The sequence below is a fragment of the Panthera pardus genome, unplaced genomic scaffold (assembly GCF_024362965.1).
Source record: "Panthera pardus isolate Hobbes unplaced genomic scaffold, ASM2436296v1 HiC_scaffold_12, whole genome shotgun sequence".
NCBI classification, from domain to species: Eukaryota; Metazoa; Chordata; class Mammalia; order Carnivora; family Felidae; genus Panthera; species Panthera pardus.
In genome coordinates, this window is record NW_026526677.1 from 86,706,841 (window position 1) to 86,728,393 (window position 21,553).

General features: G+C 38.9%; 1 protein-coding gene and 1 long non-coding RNA gene across 4 annotated transcripts in view; one reads left to right on the forward strand and one right to left on the reverse strand.

The window, feature by feature from the left end:
• The window catches only part of NTM (neurotrimin), a 939,421-nt gene that overhangs the window by 457,513 nt on the left and 460,355 nt on the right, over positions 1–21,553 (reverse strand). The gene's annotated exons all lie outside the window — the stretch shown is intronic.
• LOC109250397 (uncharacterized) lies at positions 16,937–21,181 on the forward strand. Its single transcript, XR_002073021.2, has 2 exons — positions 16,937–16,980; positions 20,963–21,181. It is a non-coding gene; the product is annotated as an uncharacterized LOC109250397 (long non-coding RNA).

The following is a 21,553-nucleotide window of genomic DNA, read 5'->3' on the forward strand; positions in this document are numbered from 1 at the left end:
CACAATATGCCTGAGTTGCCTTCCTAACTTACTACATGCATCTGCCCCAGACCCTTCCATTGTCTAATTTCTATTACTGGCACTTCTACATAATTACAGAAGAAAAGAACATATTATTTATTCAATATGGGAGTGTGTAAATCATTCTTATCTTGTGTCATTATACACAGTATAGGAGTATATAAATCAATCATCACAGAAACAAGAGTTTATGATGACACAGTTTTCAAAAGAAGCTGCTTCAGAACCTCCTTAAAGAAGGGCAAAGAATTATTACATCTATTAATGGATGAAGGAAGTAAAGTTTGGAAAGACTAACTTACTCAATGAAGATCATTTAATGCTCAAACTGAGATGGTAGGCCAGATTTTCTGACTCCTACCATAGTTCTTGAAATTGGCTCCATGTACAGGTATGGTAGACAGTTATCCAAATCTTTGCTCCAAATATGGCAGGACAAATACTGTAGACTCTTTATATGAAAGCATCACAACTCTGTAAAAATGTGATTTAGGAAGGGGATGAATTCTCCAGGCAGCCCACACAGGGCTTGGCACTACTTTGTTCTGTCATGCATATTGTCCTTTTGAGGAGAAGTATCCTGAAACTGCCAGAAGTGGCTTCTCAGCTTTCTGTGGTTGCCTACATATACCTCAACCATCATATCTAGTTTATTTACTTGTTTGCTTAATTATTTGTTTCTGTATTAATTATTATTAGGTCAGAGACTGTATTACCACCATTGACACCTAGCTATAGTTAGTTTATCAAATCGGTTAATGAGTCACTTACAGGATGTTGAGAACCTCTGAAGACAGAACAATACTGATGGGTCAGAAGTCAGAACCAGTTTAGAGCAGTGCTTCTCAAACTTTAGTGTTTGGGGGGGTTCATTAAAATGCAGCTTGCTGTGATGCCTGGAGTCTCTGATTCACTGGGTCAGGAGCAGAGCCTAGAATTTGCATTTCTGACAAGTTCCCAGATGATGCTGAGGCCTCCCTGTTACACGGGGTTGAGTGGATGAGGGATGTCTGGGGTATGCTGTGAGAACAACTGATTGGGAATCTGAGATGCTGGCAATAAGGTGACCAATTAACCTGTTTTGTCTAAGACTGAAGGAGATGAGATATTCAGTGCTAAAAGCGGGGAAGTCCTGAGTAGTGCTAGGCAAATCTGCATAAACTAGTCACCCTAAATGGTAGTAAAGACAAGACATTATGGAAGGGCCATTAGGAAGCAAGTGAGGGAGGGGTGCCTGGGTGGCTCAGTCTGCAAAGGGTCTGCCTTTGGCTCAGGTCATGATCTCATGGTCTGTGAGTTCAGGCCCTGTGTCGGGCTTTCTCTGACAGCTCAGAGCCTGAAACCTGCTTCAGATTCTGTGTCTTCCTCCCTCTCTCTCTGCCCCTTCCCTTCTTATACTCTGCCTCTCTCTCTTACAAAAATAAATAAATATTAAAAAATTTATAAATTTATAAAGGAGGCAATTGAAGGATAAGCTAACTAGGTGTATCAAAGGCAGGAATGGTCTGATTATGAGTCCTTCATAATACAGAATACAGAATACACACACCTTAAGGGCAGGACCACTCTTTATTCTCCTCTTGTTACTAGCATCTAGCATACTTTTGGGCATACAGTAGGTACTCTAAAAATGTTTGTAGATGGACTATCTGCCTGAATGTTCAAATGAATGGATGAGTGAATGGATGGATAGATAGGTGGTAGATGAACGGATAGGGAGAGGGATGGTTGAATGGATGGATGGAGGTAAAACCTATCCTTTTCCCCATTATAGTCCACAGTAAGCTTGTCTACTGCCAGCAAATCAAAGATCCTAGGGTGTGTGGCTTTATATCCAAGTAGGGGGAAAAGACCTGCTCTTAACTCAGTGGGGGCTATCTTTGAACATAATTCCATGAGTACCTTCTGGGCAGAGTGGGGCACGGCAGTGGCACGGCGTTCCATCTGTCAGCCTAGCTCTTTCCTCAAACCTCATTCACTTCTCTGCTCCCTAGGGAACCTTCCAAAACCTAGAAAAAGGAACAGTTCAGTGAAGCTAAAAAGAGAAATAGGTAAAATTGAAATGCAAGTTTCTCTGTTTCAGAAAAATTAAGGACGTGGGAACCTCTGTTGTGTTAAATGTTTGGTATGTTCAGAAAGTAAATACAGTCAGTGAACAGGCAGGAGATTAAGGTGACAGGGAGAGCAGTTTTGAGCCCCGTTAGATATTAATTTCCCATAGATCATCTGTCTGCCCTCTCCTTGTTTGAAGTTCCCAAGGCTGGAGGCTTCAAAGCACACACCTACTGCCATTTGCACACAGCTCATGACTCCATGGGGAGCCGCCTCAGCAGGTTATAACACTCTGTCCCTGCAGGAGCCTTCCCCACACTGCCTCTCTGTCAGTAGCTGCCTTTTTCTCCATTCTGGAACATCAAGGACAATTCTATCAGCAAGTCTAGCAGCTGGTAATAAAGCCAGCTCATCCCCAACATGGTGCATGTCTCATGCTCCACCCAGGCAAATTGATTTAGGATATGAAATGCAAAGTGACCTAAGCCTTCCTCAGAACTCTCACCAAAATGAGGACTTTTTCTTCCTTCTTGCTTCTTTTTCCCCCTTCTTCTGTGTTCCTCTTTATTTTTTCTTTTGAAAAAGTTTTGAGTAATGTATGGGGCATACTTAGATCCATAATTTGACAAAGTTATTTTTAATTATGAATTTATGACTGTTCCCTGCTGGGGATGGATGGTTCCTGGCCTGTAGCAGATCACTGCCTAATAGGACAAGAATGACAACATGTCTTAAATGGTGCTCTACTAGGGATTTGTATAAGGAAGAGTGACACAAAAGAGGGATGCTGAACTCTGTTGCAAAGTGCAAGTGGAAGCTTCACAGAAGTGGTAAGATTTCTTCTGAACTCACCTTTACCGGGCATCAGACAGCACATGTTCTTCCCAGACCATAGAAGGTTATAGACCAGCTGGAATTTGAAAGGAGTTTTTTTCTTTTCTTTTCTTTCTTTTTTTTAAACTCAGCAAAAGAGTTTGCAGACACAAGCAATACTAGTGATAATCATGGGAAACAACAGACCTCTCTCCTGAATTTGGAAATGTCATTCTTTACATTTGCTAAAGGAGAATGCCACATTAAATGAAAATGTTAGCTAAAAAAAAAAAAAACAAAAATAAAACACATTTTTCCAGTGGAAAGAGGGCTGACTTTTGAACATGGTATCTTTCAATCACTTAGGGTTCCAGGTGAAAAGCAGGTGCTGGTCTTTAGATCCTCCAACACCCATTGCTGGCTAATATTTGAAAGATCTATGAGTCTAAGGACCTTATGGCCATATAGAATCAACAATTTTGAATATTTGGATCTCTGCTATACTTTTTACTATCGTTTAACAATTTATTTAGATCAATTTGACATCAATAATATATTCAACCTGAACTCAAATTACTCTTGTTTGTGGCTTTGCAAAGCAACAAACTGACCATGGTAAACTTTGGTTCTCCTTGGATTAAAGCAAGTAACAACTCAACTGCTTAGTTGTAGACACTCAGAAAGGCCCATGATCACCCACTGGCAGTATCAAGACAGCTGTGGAAGGGATGACAGCCTGCAAAGATGAGAACACAAAGCGGGAGGGCAGAGAGGACATCTCTGTACATTTACAACTCTGCTCGGTAAATAAATCTGTTCAAAGAATTCTGAGAAATAACCTGCTGCCTATTCTTCTAATCAAGAAATCCTATGGGTCAGCGCCCTCCCCTCAGCCCACACCTGAATTAAAGATGGTGCAGTTTGTTTATAGTAATTCCCTACCAGGTCATTTATTGACTGAACAATCCCAGCAAAATCCAATGGCACAGCCTGGCCTGCTGACCTCTGTTTCAACATTGATTGTTGCTGCTCACCTCATTAGACCATTCTTCTCAGCAGCCACTACCTACCCAAAGGAATTTCAGCTAATCCTTTTTTTGTTTGTTTGTTTCTTAGTTTTCTTTAAGTGAATCAAAAGCAGTGACTTCACACTTGGAAAGACAAGCCAAACTTCCATGTCAAAGAAAGAAAACTTACTTTGGCCTTCATACTCTATGTCTCCTTAGTAGAAATGCACACTCTTCAGGGTCAAGGAGAAAGGTGTGATTTGCTAGTGTTCACTTAAGAGTTGCTAACCTCAGAGCCAAGTGAAAGTGGGAAAGGAAACAGAGCTAGCTTTATTTTTCTGGAGGCTGTAGTGGGCTAACATCTGATAATAGCTGCTAGGATACAGATGTAGTCTAATGAATGAACTAAATGAATATTCACTGCCTATTATTAATTGTACAGCAGTACTTTATTTCACATAATTTGATTGCTAACCCAAATACTCAAAGCTACAACTGTGAATGTGGAAGTGTACTTTACCTGTCAATGGAATGATTTCAAGTGTTTACATTTTAACTAATGTCAGCAAGCCATTAAAGCTAATCCTGGGCATTAGCTTACTGTTAATGGTCACTGTAACCTGCACTTAGCATCCCAAGTACAGACCACGTACCTCTAGATCTAAGGTCTTAACTGGCATTCAAAGATGACTTTTAGCTAATCTATAGTTGCCTCTAAATTGTTATGCAATATATTTTTGTTAGTGAAGATTTTTCAGGGAAGGGTCATTGTCCTCAAAGTATCCAAATAACTGCTTGACCCCAAAGCCTACTAGAGGAAAAACTTCTTTAAATTACAATCTTTCCTGAGAAGAGGGTCTGTGTCTCTATTTCCCTTTAAATTATTTTAATTTTTTAAAAGGTTGTACATGTTTTATTTAATGTTTATTTATTTTTGAAGGAGAGAGAGAGAGAGAGAGAATGAATATGAATGGGGGAGGGGCAGAGAAAGAAGGAGACACAGAATCCGAAGTATGCTCCAGGCTCTGAGCTGTCTGCACAGAGCCCAACATGGGGCTTGAACCCACAAACTGTGAGATCATAACCTGAGCCAAACTCAGATGCTTAACCAACTGAGCCACCCAGATACCCCCCTTTTTATTAATTACAGAGAGAGAGAGAGGGAGAGAGAGAGAGAGAGAGAGAATCTTAAGCAGGCTCCATGTTTAGTGCAGAGCCTGATGCAGGGCTCAATGCCACCACCCTGAAATCATGACCTGAGCCAAAATCAAGAGTCAGATGCCCAACTGACTGAGCCACCTAGGTGCCTCTCCGTCTAAATTCTCAATTTGTCAAGTACTAGGGTTTGTTTTAAACATGCTATTGGTAAAGAAAATAATTGGTCTTAAAAGCCTAACTATATTGAGCTCATTTAGTCTCATATATTTATTTTTATTGGGGGAAATTATTAAACCCCTATTTTATAGGTGTGAAAACTTAGATTTTATAAGTAGTGAAATAGATTGTATGAGAAAAGTCAGCAATTTGGCAAGACACTCTTTCCTGGAAACATTGACAATTAATACAGTAAGGTAGTGACTCAAATAATGCTCCTTAATTTATGGGGAAGAAAAAAACAGTGCTGGAACTTCCCAATGCACTGTGATGTAATTAAAAGCAAACACTCAAAGGAGAAGATGTGGGTTCTAGCTCTGACTCTGATATTTCTGAGAATTGCGATTTGAGGCCAATCTTATGCCTTTCAGAGCAAGGATGAGAATCAAGGTTGATGACAGATATGAAAGCTTTTTGTAAAATGTAAAGTATATATAAATGTTAGCTATTCATAGTATTTTGAAAATGAGAATGCACATTAATGCTATTACCAAAGGTCAGAGGGATGTGGATTTTTTCAAGAAAGATCTAAATAAAGGCTGATATAAAACACGAATGTTTCATGGAATGTGTGTGTTGTCTGTAACAACATCCATCATGACCTTCCCCACAGCCTTGCAGACAGCTAAAAGCTACATTACTATTGACATTATCACATCATCAGAAAAGTGACTTTCATGTAGACAAAAAAGATTCCAAATAGCTACAGTTTAACCTTACCAGAGACAAAGAAACTAGATCAAGTATTTAATAAAAAATAATCAAGAAAATTTCAACTTGAGAGTTACTCCTGCTTGGAGGGTTCCATGTCCTTATCAACAGTTATTATATTATTTGTTTAGCTGAAATCCAAAGGGAAAGGCAGACAGAAGTTAGGCTTGCATCAAGGTATCTTATTTTTTTTATCCCAACTTTATATCTGATATTCAAAACCCCTGAACAAAATTCCATTCAATGACACAACACATCTATATGATATGCAGAAAACTCATTACAACAGGAAAAAATAAAGAATAGAGAGAAACAGTGTCTCATTAATCCATTAAACACATTACTAATATATAATAGACATTTCCCATGTGTTGTAGCCAGCCTCCAAGATTGTTCCAGTGACCTCCAATATTTATGCCCTTAGGTAAATCTCCTCCTTTTCAGTATGGGCTGACCTAGTAACTTGATTCTAACAAATAGAATACAGCAAAAGTGGTGGGATGCTATCACTCTCTCACATTAGATTATAAAAGTTGGTTACTTCCGTCTTGCTCACATTCTATCTCCTGCTGTCTTGTTTGTTCCCTTGGGTGAAATGAGCTGCCATGTTGGAGCTGCCATATGGAGAGGCCCATGTGGAAAGAACCTGAGGGCAGCCTCCAGCCAACAGTCCAGGAGGAAATGAATCTTACCAACAACTACGTGAGTGAGCTTGAAAATGATTCACCTCCAGTAGATTTAACATGAATGTAGCACTAGCAGATACCCTGGTATCAGTATGATGATAGATCCAAAGCCAGAGGATCCAGCTAAGCTGTGCCCACCAGACTCCTGACCCAGAACAATTGGGAAATACAAAAGTAAATGTTGGTTGTCTTAAGGCACTATGTTTTGGAGTGATTTTCTGTGCAACCATAGATGATTAATTCATAGATAACTAATTTTACCAGGAACTACACTGAGTGCTCAATAAAATTGTGCAGACTCATATAATTTTTAGTTTTATCTTAACTGATGTTTTATCTTAAAATTATGGCAAAACTTCTATAACACGCTAATCTGCCCATAACTATTTCCTGGCCCTGAACCCACCCAGGCTATCTGTTATCCATAGAGTAACATCAAAGCTCATTACCATTGTGCAAAGTTGGCCAAGCTTGACTACTCTCTTTTTCTCCAGGTCCATCTCAAACCACTCCATGGTCACATTTTGCATGCTGGCAACATTGAACTGCTTATGCTCTCATTTACATTTTTCCCCCCAAATCCATGCCTGTATTCTGAAACTCTGTCCAGATGATTTTTCTTCACCCATCTCCTTACCTCTATTTTTATATATAAAAAGCCAACATATCTATTAGAAGATTAGTAGGTTGCTAACTTCTCCAAGAAGGTTTCCCTGAACCTTATAGTTTGGGTTAGGTGGTAGTCTTCTGGGTGTCCATACAAACTTGGGCTTATTGGTGTCATCACATGTACTGCATTGATAGAAGCTGTATGTCCTTGTGTCTGGCTCTGTGCTTCAACTCTGAACTCCTTGAGAATGGGTCTATGACTTATTCATCATGTACCCTTCTCATCTATCGCAGTGTAGCTGTGATAGAATACCTCCTGGCTGGATAAAAGAAGGGACGAATGGCACATCCCTAAGCATATTTAGAGTATAATAATGCAACCTGATGTTAAGCCATTGAACTAACCCTAAAGCTTATTGTGGGTTTTGGGGAAGTAAATTTTTTCTCTTAACTTTTAAGATTCTTCTAGCTGATCTAAGAATCAAATTGACATGAGGCAGTTTAACAGGAGAAAATCAGATTTAATTATGCATGCACAGAGAATCCATATAGATGTGAAATTCCAAAGATAGGCAAAAAGAGGTATATATACCATCCTGAACTAAAAAGAAGGGGTAAGGGCCTCGAATTCAAAGGGAAAAAGTGCAATTCACAAAAAGCTGAAAAGAGTAAATGTTTGGTAAACGAATGTTTGCAGAAACAGTGGCACATAGAGGACTGTGACCAAACAGGCTGAGCTTGGTTCCTCCATGCCTACCATACCTAGTTCATAGCATAATGCAGTTATCTATGGTGGTAGCTTTCTTCCTGGAGCAGGTCCTCTATACAAATTCTTTTAGGCACGTGGGAGTGAGGGAGTTCAAAATTTCTAACCAGGCTTTTTTCTTCTTGAGTCTAATTTCAGCTCAAAATAATCTGCATGCCAGTGTGGCACATTTTGAGGCAGCATGTCCTTGGTTCCTATGTGGGTAGTGGTCAGGTTGGGGCTATTACCACAAAGGAGATAGCATGAAGTTCAACATGATTGGCAACTAGGCAATTTACAGATGAGTTAGTCCATTCTACCATTTGGAAAACTGTTTATACTGCAGAATATCCATTTGGTTATGAGAAATGGCTGATTTGTCTGTGATAGGGAGCCTCAGTCATTGAATTTCTGTGGTTTCAATATGAAAGCATTCTATAAATTGGGATCACCCATAACTGTATTATTGGCTTGCTAATATAGATAGTTCCCTTGTAGATGATAGATATTAACTGGGTTGTGGTGGTGTGTGCAAAAGCCTGGCTCATAAAACAAGTAAACAGTATAGTTTTAGAGTTAGAAGCAACTTGATAAGTGCAGTCTAGGCCACCCTTCTCAGTTTATAGAGATAATAGTTTAAGTACACTCTCCCCTATATATGGTAAGCCCTCTATGGAAGCCAATACAGACAGGACACAGAGCATGCTGCTACATGCTGCTACTAGAGGGAGGCTATAGTATTAGACAACAGTGAAACCCTTACATGCGAAACAATAGTGATGAGTATAGGAAAATACAGCCTGATCAAGTGAAAGGAAATGCAAATATAAGGTATTGTTCAAAATAATTTTAAATCTCAACAGCTGGGGGCGCCTGGGTGGCTCAGTCGGTTAAACATCCAACTTTGGCTGGGGTCCTGATCTCATGGTTCCTGAGTCCCAGCTCTAAATAGGGTTCCAGGGGAGTTAGAACCCTGCTTCAGGCTCTGCACAGACAGCATGGGATTCTCTCTCTCTCTCCCTCTCTTTCTGCCCTTCACTCACTCACACTCTCTCCCTCTCTCTCTTAAAACAAAACAAAACAAAATGAAACAAAACAAAACAAATCATCCCTTTTGTAAAAAGAAAATCTCAACAACTGGACTGAAATCCAGTTGCAGCAGAGGCCTGCACGCCTTTGCCTCAGGGTTTTGAAAGTGATTAAAGTGATTATAGAGGGTTGGTACTGAAGCAATGGGATTTCCTTATATCCATGTCCAACCCCTTAACATGACCCCCCACCCTTAACTTGGTGTTTGATCCCAGGCATTTTCCTAGTGCCTAGCTCTGAGGTAGGACAAGAGAGTCTGTTAGTGAGCTAAGAAGTGGTTGGTCAACTCTGGACTGATGTCCAACCCAGTGTTACTGCCACATCAAATGGGGAAAAGAGGACAGAATATTGTTGGAACTCAAGTACATCAGAAGCAAACGATGACTCCATTCCAGAAGGGGCAGAATGAGCCACACCTTCCTGCCTCCTCCTTGCAAGTTTACACACAGCCTAAGTTCTGAGCTTAGCAAGTCCTGCGTTTGCCCAGCAGAAATGTGCAGAATTCTATTCCTGAACTTTATCTCATCTTGTTTTACTTTATTATTATCATTATTATTATTATTAGCAATGACAGCTATTCATATATAAGATCATATAATTAAAAATTATAATATAAAATAATCATTAGATTTCAGAGACCAAATGCTTTATTATTTAATTTCACAACTCAATATGACAAACATTATTATTATTTGTTTTATAGAAAAGAAAGTCAAGGTTAGAACACTGTAGTAGTGTGCCCAGGGTCCCTACAAGATGAGGATTTGAAATTAGACCCATGGGGCACCTGGGTGGCTCAGTCAGTTGAGTGTCCCAATTAGCTCAGGTCATGATCTCTCATGGTTCGTAGTTTAAGCCCCCAAGTTGGGCTTTGTGCTGACAGTAGGGAGCCTGCTTGGGATTTTCTCTCTCCCTTTTTCCCTGCCCCTCCGCCACTGACTCGTGCTCTCTCTCGCTCTCTCTTTCTCAAAGTAAATAAATAAACTTAAAAGAAAAAGAAATTAGACCTGTGATTACAAAACTAGAAACCTTAACCATCATGTTATGATCAAGTTCTTACTTTGCTCCTGTTCAATTTTTTTAATGTTTATTTCTTTTAAGAGAAGAGAGAGAGAGAGAGAGCAAGCAGGGGAGGGGCAGAGAGACAGACACACACAGAATCTGAAGCAGGCTCCAGGCTCTGAGCTGTCAGCACAGCCCCACGATGGGGCTCAAACTCTGGACCAGGGAGATCATGACCTGAGCTGAAGTGGGACCCTCAACTGACTGAGTCTCCCAGGTGCCCCTTACTTTGCTACTTTTATACCAGACTCTTAGTCGTAAGTCCCTGGCCTTTTTCCAGTGTAGGTTTTGCTAAATTCTTTAATTCCTGGTTGCTCCAACTCTAATGCCTTGTCCATCTTTACTTCATTTTCTATGTTCCCTCCATAACAACTGGGTTTTTGTCACTCACACCTAAACCAGTGATTTGGGCCCTCTCCCATGCCTGAGCACTACTTCTTCTGCTTCAGCTGAGTCATACATTCATGCACATTCCCAGCCTTTCCAGAGGCTCTTCCAATGGCTCACCTAACTGGATGGTTTTGTTGATTGATTGATTGATTGATTGATTTTTTTAAACGTTTATTTATTTCTTTTTGAGAGAGAGAGAGAGAAAGAGAAAGAGAGGGAGAGAGAACACGAATGGGGGAGGGGCAGAAAAAGAAAGAGAGAAAGAGTCCCAAGCAGACTCTGCACTGCCAATGCAGTACCTGATGTGGGGCTCAAACTCACAAACCATGAGATCATGACCTGAACGGAAAGCAAGAGTCAGACACTTAACTGACTGAGCCACCCAGCTGCCTCTGGCTGGATGTTTATGGAATACTGCAGCTAACAAATTAGAGTAAAATTAGAGAATACACATTCTTTTCAAATACACATGGGATATTTACCACAGGTTACTATTTGAGCTATAGGGTAAGTCAGAACTCATATAGATAGAAATATAAACATAACTGTATAAACTTGTAACTCATATATCAAATAAGAAATAAATCAATAAGAAATAAAATAAAAATTCAAAAATATTTAATAAATTAAAAAAATTAAATTAAAAAATATTATTTAATATTAAGTGTCAAAGTGTCTAAAGTATACCTACAATAGCACAATTCTAATAAGAGATCTAAAATTTTGAAAAGATTGAAAACTAGGGAGGTAATCCTATAGTTAGAAATCCTATAGTTAGAAAATAGCAATAGAATAAACCTAAAACATATAGAATAAAGAAAATACTAAAAATAAGGGGAGAAACTATTGAATTAGAAACCAAATACAAATATTGTTTAATAGAGTTGAGAAGTGATTCTCTGAAAAAAACAAGAAAAGTGTTTTTTGTTTTGTTTTGTTTTTGTTTTGTTTTGTTTTGTTTTTAAAGTATGCTCCATACCCAACATGGGGCTTGAACTCAGGACCCTGAGATCACAAACCACATGCTCTACAGACTGAGCCAGCTAGGTGCCCCAAGAACAAACAAAAAACAAACAAAAAAAAAAACAAACAAAAAAACCTCTTAAGCCTCTGTAAATGTAGGTTACAGGGAAAAAAAAAACTGGAGAAAAGGCACAAATATGCAATACCAAGAATACAACAAACCAGTATATGATATGTTCTGGAGAATTTTGCAATTAATGGGAACATTTACTGGTAGATTTGAAAATGAATAACAAGGAACGGACTAAAAACATGGAAAATCAAATTAGACGTAATGTTTAGAAGTAAACATTATCAGAAGTTAAAAAGTCTAATAGCCACCATTAGGAACAGAATAGTTTACAGATAAATTCTAACAAAAATATAATATACAGATAACTCAAAAGTTAAACAGACTGTTTCACAGAGGCTAAAAAGAGGAAATAGTTTCCAGATTACCTGCTGAGCTAGAATTGTCTTGATACAAAAACCAGAAGAGCACGGTGCCAGAAAAGGAAAATTATAGTTTGCTCTCACCTATAGTGATGCAAAATCTAGAGATGTCTTTTTTAAAAATGACCAAGTTGTTTTATCCTAGGAATGCAAATTCAGAGTAATTTTAGAAAATGTATTAATGTACTAGGTCACATGAATGAATTTGCTTCTGATGTTGGAAGGATGATGTCTGACAAGACTTCTTAAGCTATAATGGGCATACATGCATCTGGGGATCTTGTTAAATGCAGATTCTGATTTAGCGGGGGTGGGTTGGGCCTAATGCTCTCCATTTCTAACAAGTTCCCTGGTGATGCTGATGCTGCTGGTCTGTAGATTACCTTTGGGAAGCAATGATGTAGGCCTACTGGTTTTGAAGGAGTAGATTTCCATTTTAGTCAGGAATGTGTCCCCACCTCCATTCTAGAGTACCATTCTGTCAATCTCCATTGACTTTTTTAAATGTTTATTCATTTTTTTGAGGGACAAGACAGAGCGTGAGTAGGGGAGGGACAGAGAGAGAAAGAGACACAGAATCTGAAGCAGGCTCCAGGCTGTGAGCTGTCAACACAGAGCCCAGCGTGAGCCTTGAACCCACGAACTGTGAGGTCATGACCTGTGCTGAAGTCATATGCTTAACCGACCGAGCCACCCAGGCACCCCATAATCTCCACTAATTTTTATGTCAGGTATTCCCCTTGAACCAGGTTACAACTACTAGATTTTTCAGGGAGCTTCTGAAATGGCTGATCAACTTTGAGGGGGAAAAACCGGACTGTTATTTATTTCAATAAGTGCAGGACAACTATTTAATAAAATGTGGGGGTGACTCGGTGGCTCAGTGGCTTAATCATCCAACTCTTGATTTTGTTTCAGATCATGGTTTCGTGGCTCATGAGTTCGAGGCCCACATTGGATTCTGTACTAACAGTGCACTGCCTGGTTGGGATTCTCTCTCTCCTTTTTTCTCTGCTCCCCCCCTGCTCTCTCTCTCTCTCTCTCTCTCTCAATAAATAAATAAACTTTAAAAATGTGATACATTCATGACAGAAGCTCAGAGGAAATTATGCATATAAGGAACTTCCTTAACTTGAAAAAATAAATTTACTAAAAATGTATAGCAAACATCATATTTAATAGTGAAACAATTAGAAGCAATTACTGTAAGGTCAGGTCCAAAGCAAGGACACTCATTCCCATGGTTTCAGTTCAACAACAAATAGGAGGTCAGAGTCATCACAGAGACACAACACAAAGTTATAAAGATAATAAGAAATAGAAAAGAAAACAAACTGCTTTGTAATGATTTCTAATGATAGGATTATCTCCGTAGGAAAGCCCAGTAAATCAAAAGATTAATTAGAATTAATATGTCAGTTTAGAAAAGTTGTTGAATATAAGATCAATATAGAAATATGAAGTAAATTTTTAAACACAAGCTGCATACAAAATAATTAATCAGTGGATACACTATTTATAATGGCAACAAAAATAGAATTTGTGAGAATGGCTGTACAAAGCATATAAGAGACTACAGCAAAAATCATAAGATTTTATTGAAAACTAAACACATGGGACCTGAATGAACAGAAACACTTTGTATGTTCATGGGTGGAAAATATTCAGCGCCATAAATATGATAATTCACACCAAGTTATTTTTTAAATTTAATTTAATTCAATTCTGGTTAAAATTCCAAGAGAAGTTTGAACAAAGAATCAGGAATGACCAAGATGAATCTGAAAAGAAAGATGGAAAGACTCATTATACCAGATAGCAAGATGTATTTCAGAGCCACTGTAATTAAGACATCGTGATGTGGGCCCAAGAATAGATAAGTGGACAAGTAGAGAAGGTTAACTGTCGCCCCTCCCCCCACCCCAAACAGAACACATTATATATAAACTGGATTTAGGAAAGAAATCCATAAATTTTGCTGTGACCCTTTTCTCAACCATACACAAAAATCAACTGCAGGCAAATAAAACAGCTAAACATGAAAAGCAAAGCTTTGTTATTTTTAGAATACAAATATGAGAGAGTATTTTCATGTGCTTCTGGTAGAAAAGTATTTTTCATGTAAACACACATGTATACACACACACAAATAAAAAATATGATTTTAGTTAATTAAAACAAAAACACCTCCTCTACCCCCACTTCCCCAAAATCATAAAGTGAAAATTCAAGTCACACATTCAGAGAAAAAAACTGGCAATTGCAATGCATAGAACTATATAAGAATTAGGATTCAATGTATAAAAAAAAGAAATTAAAAACCTACCAACCATAGAAGAAAGAAAGAAAAAAAAAAAAAAACTTCTTAGAAAACATGGGCAGTTCAGTAAGAGAAAAACCAAATGACCAATACATATATTAAAAGATGTTCAACCATACTAGTAATCAGGAAAATACAAATTAAAACAAAAATACGTTATCATTGTACACCGAGCAAATTCCCTTATCTCATTGCCCCAGTGAGATTGTAAACTGGTAAAACCATTTTATCGAGCAATTTGGCAATATCAAGAAATTTTGAAGAGGGTGCTCTTATACTACACCCAGGAATTTTCTCATATGTATATAAGGAGCCATGTACAAAAACGTTTATTGCACCATTGTTCGTGATAATTGGCAATAACCTAATTGTTTTGCAACAATAGAAAGCCCAAACAGTGGTATATTCAAAAACTGTGGCTCTATACTGTAATTAAAAAGAATATAATACATAACTGTGATATCAATATTCCATATATATAATATATATGCATATATAAACATATATATAAATATATAAACATATATATAAATATATATATATTCAATAGGAATAAATCATATCTATGAAACATAAAGTCACATAAGCAGGAAAGTAACTAAAAGGATATAACCAGATAGAAATTATTTATAACAGTTCAAGATCGTGGAGGACAGCATTATATTTTATTTACACACACAAATGCATTACAGTTAGGAAAAAAAAAATCACCAAATTAATAATTATGGGCAACTCTGAGGAGGGAAGAAAGGAGTGAGGAAAAGAACTGAAGTAGAATAAACAGGGGGATTCAATTTGACTGTAATGTTTTATTTCTCTAACAAAGATGTGTGAAGTAAAGTTGGTAAAACTGTTAAAATGTGAGGGGCACCTTGGTGGCTCATTTGGTTAAGCAGCCGACTTCAGCTGGCTCAGTTCATGATCTCATGGTTCCTGATTTCCAGTCCGGCATCAGCATCAGCCTTTCTGCTGTCAGCACAGAGCCTGCTTCAGATCCTCTGTTCCTCTCTCTCTGCCTGTCCCGTGCTCTCCCTGTCTCTCAAAAATAAATTGAAAAAATTTTTTTTAAATGTTAAGGTGTGAGAAAGATGGGTAGTTAATACATGTTTTTGTGTTTTATTACTCATCATGTTTTTCTCTATCTTTGGAATATCCATATTTTAAATGTTGATAATAATTTCAATAGTGTTTGCATAAAAATGTATGCAAATTTTCTCAATGACTGATATAGTCAATTAATGTCCTCCTTCTACAGTGTCTTAAAAAAAATTAGTTCCCTGTGAGTTTTTCTTGCCCCCTCTGGATGAACATGCTCAGTTGATGGCATCCATCTTTAGGTAACCTCCAGGTGTTGGCAGACTTGTGGATCCTATGGTATGGCAGGCTCCTGATTCTCAATGTTCTACTTACCATGCCACATTTTTTCTTTTTGTTTTTTAAGTTTATTTATTTATTTTGAGAGAGAGAGAGAGAGTGGAGGGCAGAGAGAGAATCCCAAGCAGGCTCCACACTCTCAGCACAGAGCCCAAGGCAGGGCTAGAACTCATGAACGGTGAGATCATGACCCAGCTGAAATCAAGAGTCAGGCGTTTAACCGATTGAGCCACCCAGGTGCCCCATCATGCCACATTTTCTTACTACAGTTAATTGTGAGAAATGAAACAGAAGCTACAGCTTGCAAAAGTTTACCGAAAATTGTAAAATTGATAAACTCTACAAAACCACGACATGCACCATAAACAATCTAAACTCGAGTTTTTAATACCAGCTTATTTTGATTCTTATGTTCCAAAATAGGAATATATAATAGACCAAACTGATTTAACAGGACTTCCTATGGAGTTACTTGTTCCAAAGAAAAGCCCACTAACCTGTTCCAGCAAGTCAACTGGTTTACAAAATCTGACCAATCCCTGCTCAGTGTCTGCTCACTAACTTCTTCTGCCCTGAATCCACTCCATGGCTAATCCCAGCCCCAGGAGCCTTAGAAAGTGCCTTTCCTCACTTCTTACCTTTCTGAGATTCTCTCCAAGTGTTGCTTTCTCCTGATCATCAGATCGAATTAACCCCGCTTTGTAACACCAACATGCATCCCTGGCCATCTCTGAATGGGGATTCAACAATACTGTGGGAACAAATGGAGTTTGCCCTGGGAACTCAGCATATCCTGCCACTTTTCTCTGACATCATGCCCCTTCTCTGGACTTACTGAACAAAACACAGATTTCTTTCTTTTTTTCTTTTTAGTGTTTTTTTTTTTTAAATAATGTTTGTTTATTTTAAGAGAAAGAGAGACATAGCACAAACACAGGAAAAGCAGAGAGAGAGGGAGATAAAGAGAATCCCAAGCAGTCTCCACGCCATCAGTGCAGAGCCTGATGTGGGCTTGAACTCACTAACCTTGAGATCATGACCTGAAATGAAAACAAGAGTTGGGCATTTAACCGACTGAGCCACCCAGGCACTCCAACAACTCACATATTCCTCAATGGGGCATGTTCAATAATTTCCCAGGTCTTTGTCACTTCCACTCTTTCAGCTGCAATATACTTCCTTGTTCTTCTTCCCACACTGACTCCCTCTCATTCTTTCTTCCTTCCAGGTGGCTCTCCCTCTGGACATTCCTCATTGGTCCCCCTGCACAAGGTGATCAATATTCAGTTGAGCTCCCCTAGCATTTTGTGCTTTCCTATCTTCCAGCATTTATGCTATATTTCCATTTTCTGTTTTCTCATCTGCTTGTCCCTCTAAGTCAGCAAGTTTTATACTTGACTGCATATTACAAATGCTGAGGAACTCTAAAAATGTTGACTTACTTGTATGGGGTTTGTCCCGGCTGTCTGGATTGTTAAAAGCACCTGGGTCATTCTAATGTGCATCTAATGTTAGAAATCCCTGCAATAGCTGATGAACTCTTTGGGGATAGAAGCTATCTTATTTGCCATTGTAACATTAACACCTACCACAGTGATGGACACTTAATAAATGTTTATTGAGTGAATAGAAGGTAACTATGGACAACTACATTCTGATTCTGATGTGAAATACCCCACTAGCTTGTAGTGTCACTCTATTTGGAAGTAGCACTTGGCAGAAATTCCCCAAACAATGAATCTAACTCAATTATAGAATTATTACAATTTGTTACAGTTATTGATTTCCTTTTTCAGTGTCTTTTGCTGTAGGATTGTGAGTTCTTTGAGGGGAGGAACTACATCCTATTCATTTGTTTATCTCCAGAGCCAAAAGTATTTCATGAACTAGGAAGTGTCTCAAAAACTTGTACTTAACTTATTTAACTGACCATAAATTGAATGATCTAAGTTTAAATTAATCATCAAAAGATTCAAGAGGGCCTCAGGTTATTGGACAAGCCTACAATTTTACTGGTTCATTTACTGTCCCACTCCCCCAAGATGCTCATTTCACACCTTCTTCTCTCTTCTTTAACCTCTAACACTTTCTACATCACCTCAGACTTGCCTCATGACCTCACTTCCTAGTTCATTAATAAAATTAAAAACATCCAGATGAACACTTCTGTAAATGCACCATCCTCCATCACCTGCCAGCATCAGTCCCATCCAGCCTCCAACGAACACCATATCTGACTCCATCTAATGGATCCAAGGATGCAATTCATCTGTACCTCACACTCTCTTCTACAGATCATTGTCTGTCTCTTGTGGACCATTCCCATCAGCAAGCAAACACACTGTTGTGTTTCCATTTTTTTTAATTTTAATTATTTTTTAAGTATTTATTTATTTTTGAGAGAGAGAGAGAGAGAGAGAGAGCCAGCAGGGGAGGGGCAGAGAGAGAGGGAGACACAGGATCCAAAGCAGGCTCCAGGCTCTGAGCTGTCAGCACAGCTCAAACCCACAAACCACAAGATCATGACCTGAGCTGAAGTCGGACGCTTAACCAACTGAGCCACCCAGATGCCCCTGTGTATTCCATTTTTAAAAAGCCTTTTATTTGACCTTATTTCTCCTATTATTCCTTTGTTCCCCTCTATATGAAAAATCTCCTCAAAAATAGTTGTCTATTTCTTTGCCTATTCATTTCTTCCTATTCTGTCTTAAAATCTCTTCATTCAGGTTTTTGCTTTCACTACTCACCAGATAACAGTCTCAAGGTTGCTGTTGCCCTTCCTGTCCAATCTGATGTCACTTATTTCTCAGGCATCATCTAACCTGACCAATCATTTAATCATTTAATCAACACTCCACGATAGACATTCTTCACATGGTGTCCACCTTCTTGGTTTATCTCTTGTCTCACTGGTTGTTCCTTTACAGTCCCCTTTTCTGTGTCCTCATGTCTTCCTCAGCTACTTAATATTGGAGGATTCAAGGGCTCAATCTTTAGCTCTTTTCTCTATGCTCACCTACTTCCTTGGGGATCTCACTTGGTCTCATGGCCTTAGATAACATCCACATGCCAACAACTTCCAAATTCATATCTTTGGTACAAATCTGAAATATAGACATTAATATGTAATTGCCTGCTGGTCAACTCCACCTAAAGTCAGCATTTTCAGAGTGGAACTCCTGACCTGACTTCCTAAATATGATGTACTCAGCCTTCACCAGCTCAACTAATGGCAACCCATCCATCCAGCTGTCCTAGCCAAATGTTTTCCAGTCACACATGTCTCCTCAATTTCTCTCACACTCCAAATTCAGTCCATTGGGAAATAATGTTTATTTCCCTTGGAAATATATCCAAAAATGAATCACTTCTCAATGGCTTCACTGCTACCACATTAGCCTGGGCAACCACTATCTCTTTATGGGTTACTCTAATTGTTCTCCATACTATTCTCCCCACACCTACATTTGCCCATGTCCATCCAAATCTAGCTTCAGCATTGCAGCCAAAAAGTCATGATTTTTTTAAAAAATGTTTGTTTATTTATTTTTGAGAGAGAGAGCAAACACAAGCAGGGAAGGTCAGAGAGACAGAGAGAGATACAATGCAGAGCCCTATGTGGGGCTTGAACCCACAAACTGTGAGATCATGACCTGACCTGAAGTCAGATGCTTAACTGACTGAGCCACCCATGTGTCCCATCATTTTTTTTTTTTAATGTAAGTTCTGTACAAAACCATGCAGTGGCTATCAATTTTTCTCATGGTAAAAGCCTACGTCCTTTCAATGACCTACAAATCTGTTCTTGTCTAGCTTCCTGTTATCTTTATTACCTTCACTGCTACAATATCCCTGGGCTCACTTAGCTTTAGCCACTGACTATCTTGCTACTCACTGAGCATGCTCAGCATGCTCCTTAGGGCTTTTGCACTGGATGATTCTTCACCTGGGCTATTCTTTCCCCTGATGTCCACATGATTCATTTCCTCATATCCTTCAAATATTTGCTCTAATGTCATTTAATAAATGATGCCTACCTTGAATACTCTGTTAAAACTGCAAACTGCCCCAGCCCTGAAACTCCCATTCTTTAACCCTTTTGTTCTTTTTCTATGCCAGTACTTATCAGCTTAACACATACAATATAATTTCCTTACTTATTAACTTTACCATCTGTTGTCTGTCCATTCTTCACCTTGAGAATCTAAAGTCACAGAGTGCAGGAATATTTGTTTCATTCTTGGACCTACAGAAAGCATGTAGAAGAGTACATAATATGTGTTCACTAGGTGTTGTTGAATAAATGAATAATGGATTTTTTTTAATTCTGGAAAACTCTTGTTTAATGTTAATTTTTATTTTTGAGAGAGAGAGAGCTAGCCAGGGAGGGGCAGAGAGAGAGGGGGACAGAGGATCTGAAGTGGGCTCCATGCTGACAGCAGAAAGCCTGACAGAGGGCTTGAACTCACCTGCCTTGAGATCACCACCTGAGCTGAAGTCGAAGTCCAATGCTTAATCAACTGAGCTACCCAGGTGCCCCTGGAAAATTCTTTTAATTTTTTTAAATGTTTTATTATTTATTTTTGAGACAGAGACAGAACAGGAGTGGGGGAGGGGCAGAGAGAGAAGGAGACACAAGATGTGAAGCAGGCTCCAGGCTCTGAGCTGTCAGCACAGAGCCCGAGGAGGGGCTTGAACTCAGGAACCATAAGATCATGACCTGAGACAAAGTCCGAAGCTTAGCTGACTGAGCCACCCATGCGCCCCTGGAAAACTCTTTTCAAAACTCAAGCCCCTCTTTTTTATCCATCCAGTTTCAGTATGTTCTATTGTACCTGTGTGAGTGTATATTTTGTATTGATTTATGTGTGTATACACACACATGTAGATACACACACTCGCACAATCATATATTTTTTAACTTTCTTTCACCCTGTTCCATATTTTCACATTGACCACTTTCCTATTGTCCATTGTCCCCTTCACAGAACAGAGCACATTCTCTACACTAGCTCCAATCTCTACAACATTGAAGAGTAGATACAATTATTTCGACTTTAAATAGGCAGAAAATGAAGTTCAGAGTGATTCCTAATTTGTAACACAGCTAATAAGTCACAGGGTCAGGATTTGAATCCAGTGGTTTTCAGTACAAAGCCATTGCTCTGATCATTTACCATTTGTTGCCCCCACAAAAATGCAGAAATCAAACAAGGCCTGACACTAAATTTTACTATTTCTATATTCCCCGCAGGTGCTTAATATAATATGGGATGCTACTTCAGGATCTCCTACATCCTAACCCTGTAGATTGCAGACACAGCTAACAGAGCCCGCCTTCCTGGATCCATGGTCAAGGAGCATGCTCACAGTCCGGTGCAGCCCATGCCCCGCCCACTGCAGTGCTGGAACCAGGTCATCCTTCCCACTACCTGATGTATAAATAAATAAATAACTGTGAAAAAAAATCCAATCTCCGTTTGGAGGCACTAAATCCCCTCTCCTTTCCAGATGGCTGGGAGATTTCTCCCAGGTGGTAAATATATTATTAAGAACTCATTTCACCGTGAAATTGACTATTCAAAACACAGACAGAAGTTAATATATTAGGACAACCTGTCTGAAAACTCGCGTTAGAGAAAATTTATTTTTGTTTAATATAAAACCTGGTATTATACGCGACCTCTTTCTAGCTCAGGCAGTTAAAGTCATCCCCAGTTAGAACATGTGTTCCAATGTCAGGAGCGCTACCACCGAGAGTCACATCTCCCTGCATAGAAATGGTGGTTCCTCCTCCCGCTATGGAGCCTTATATCCTGGCAGTTAATGAGCATCGGTCTCATAT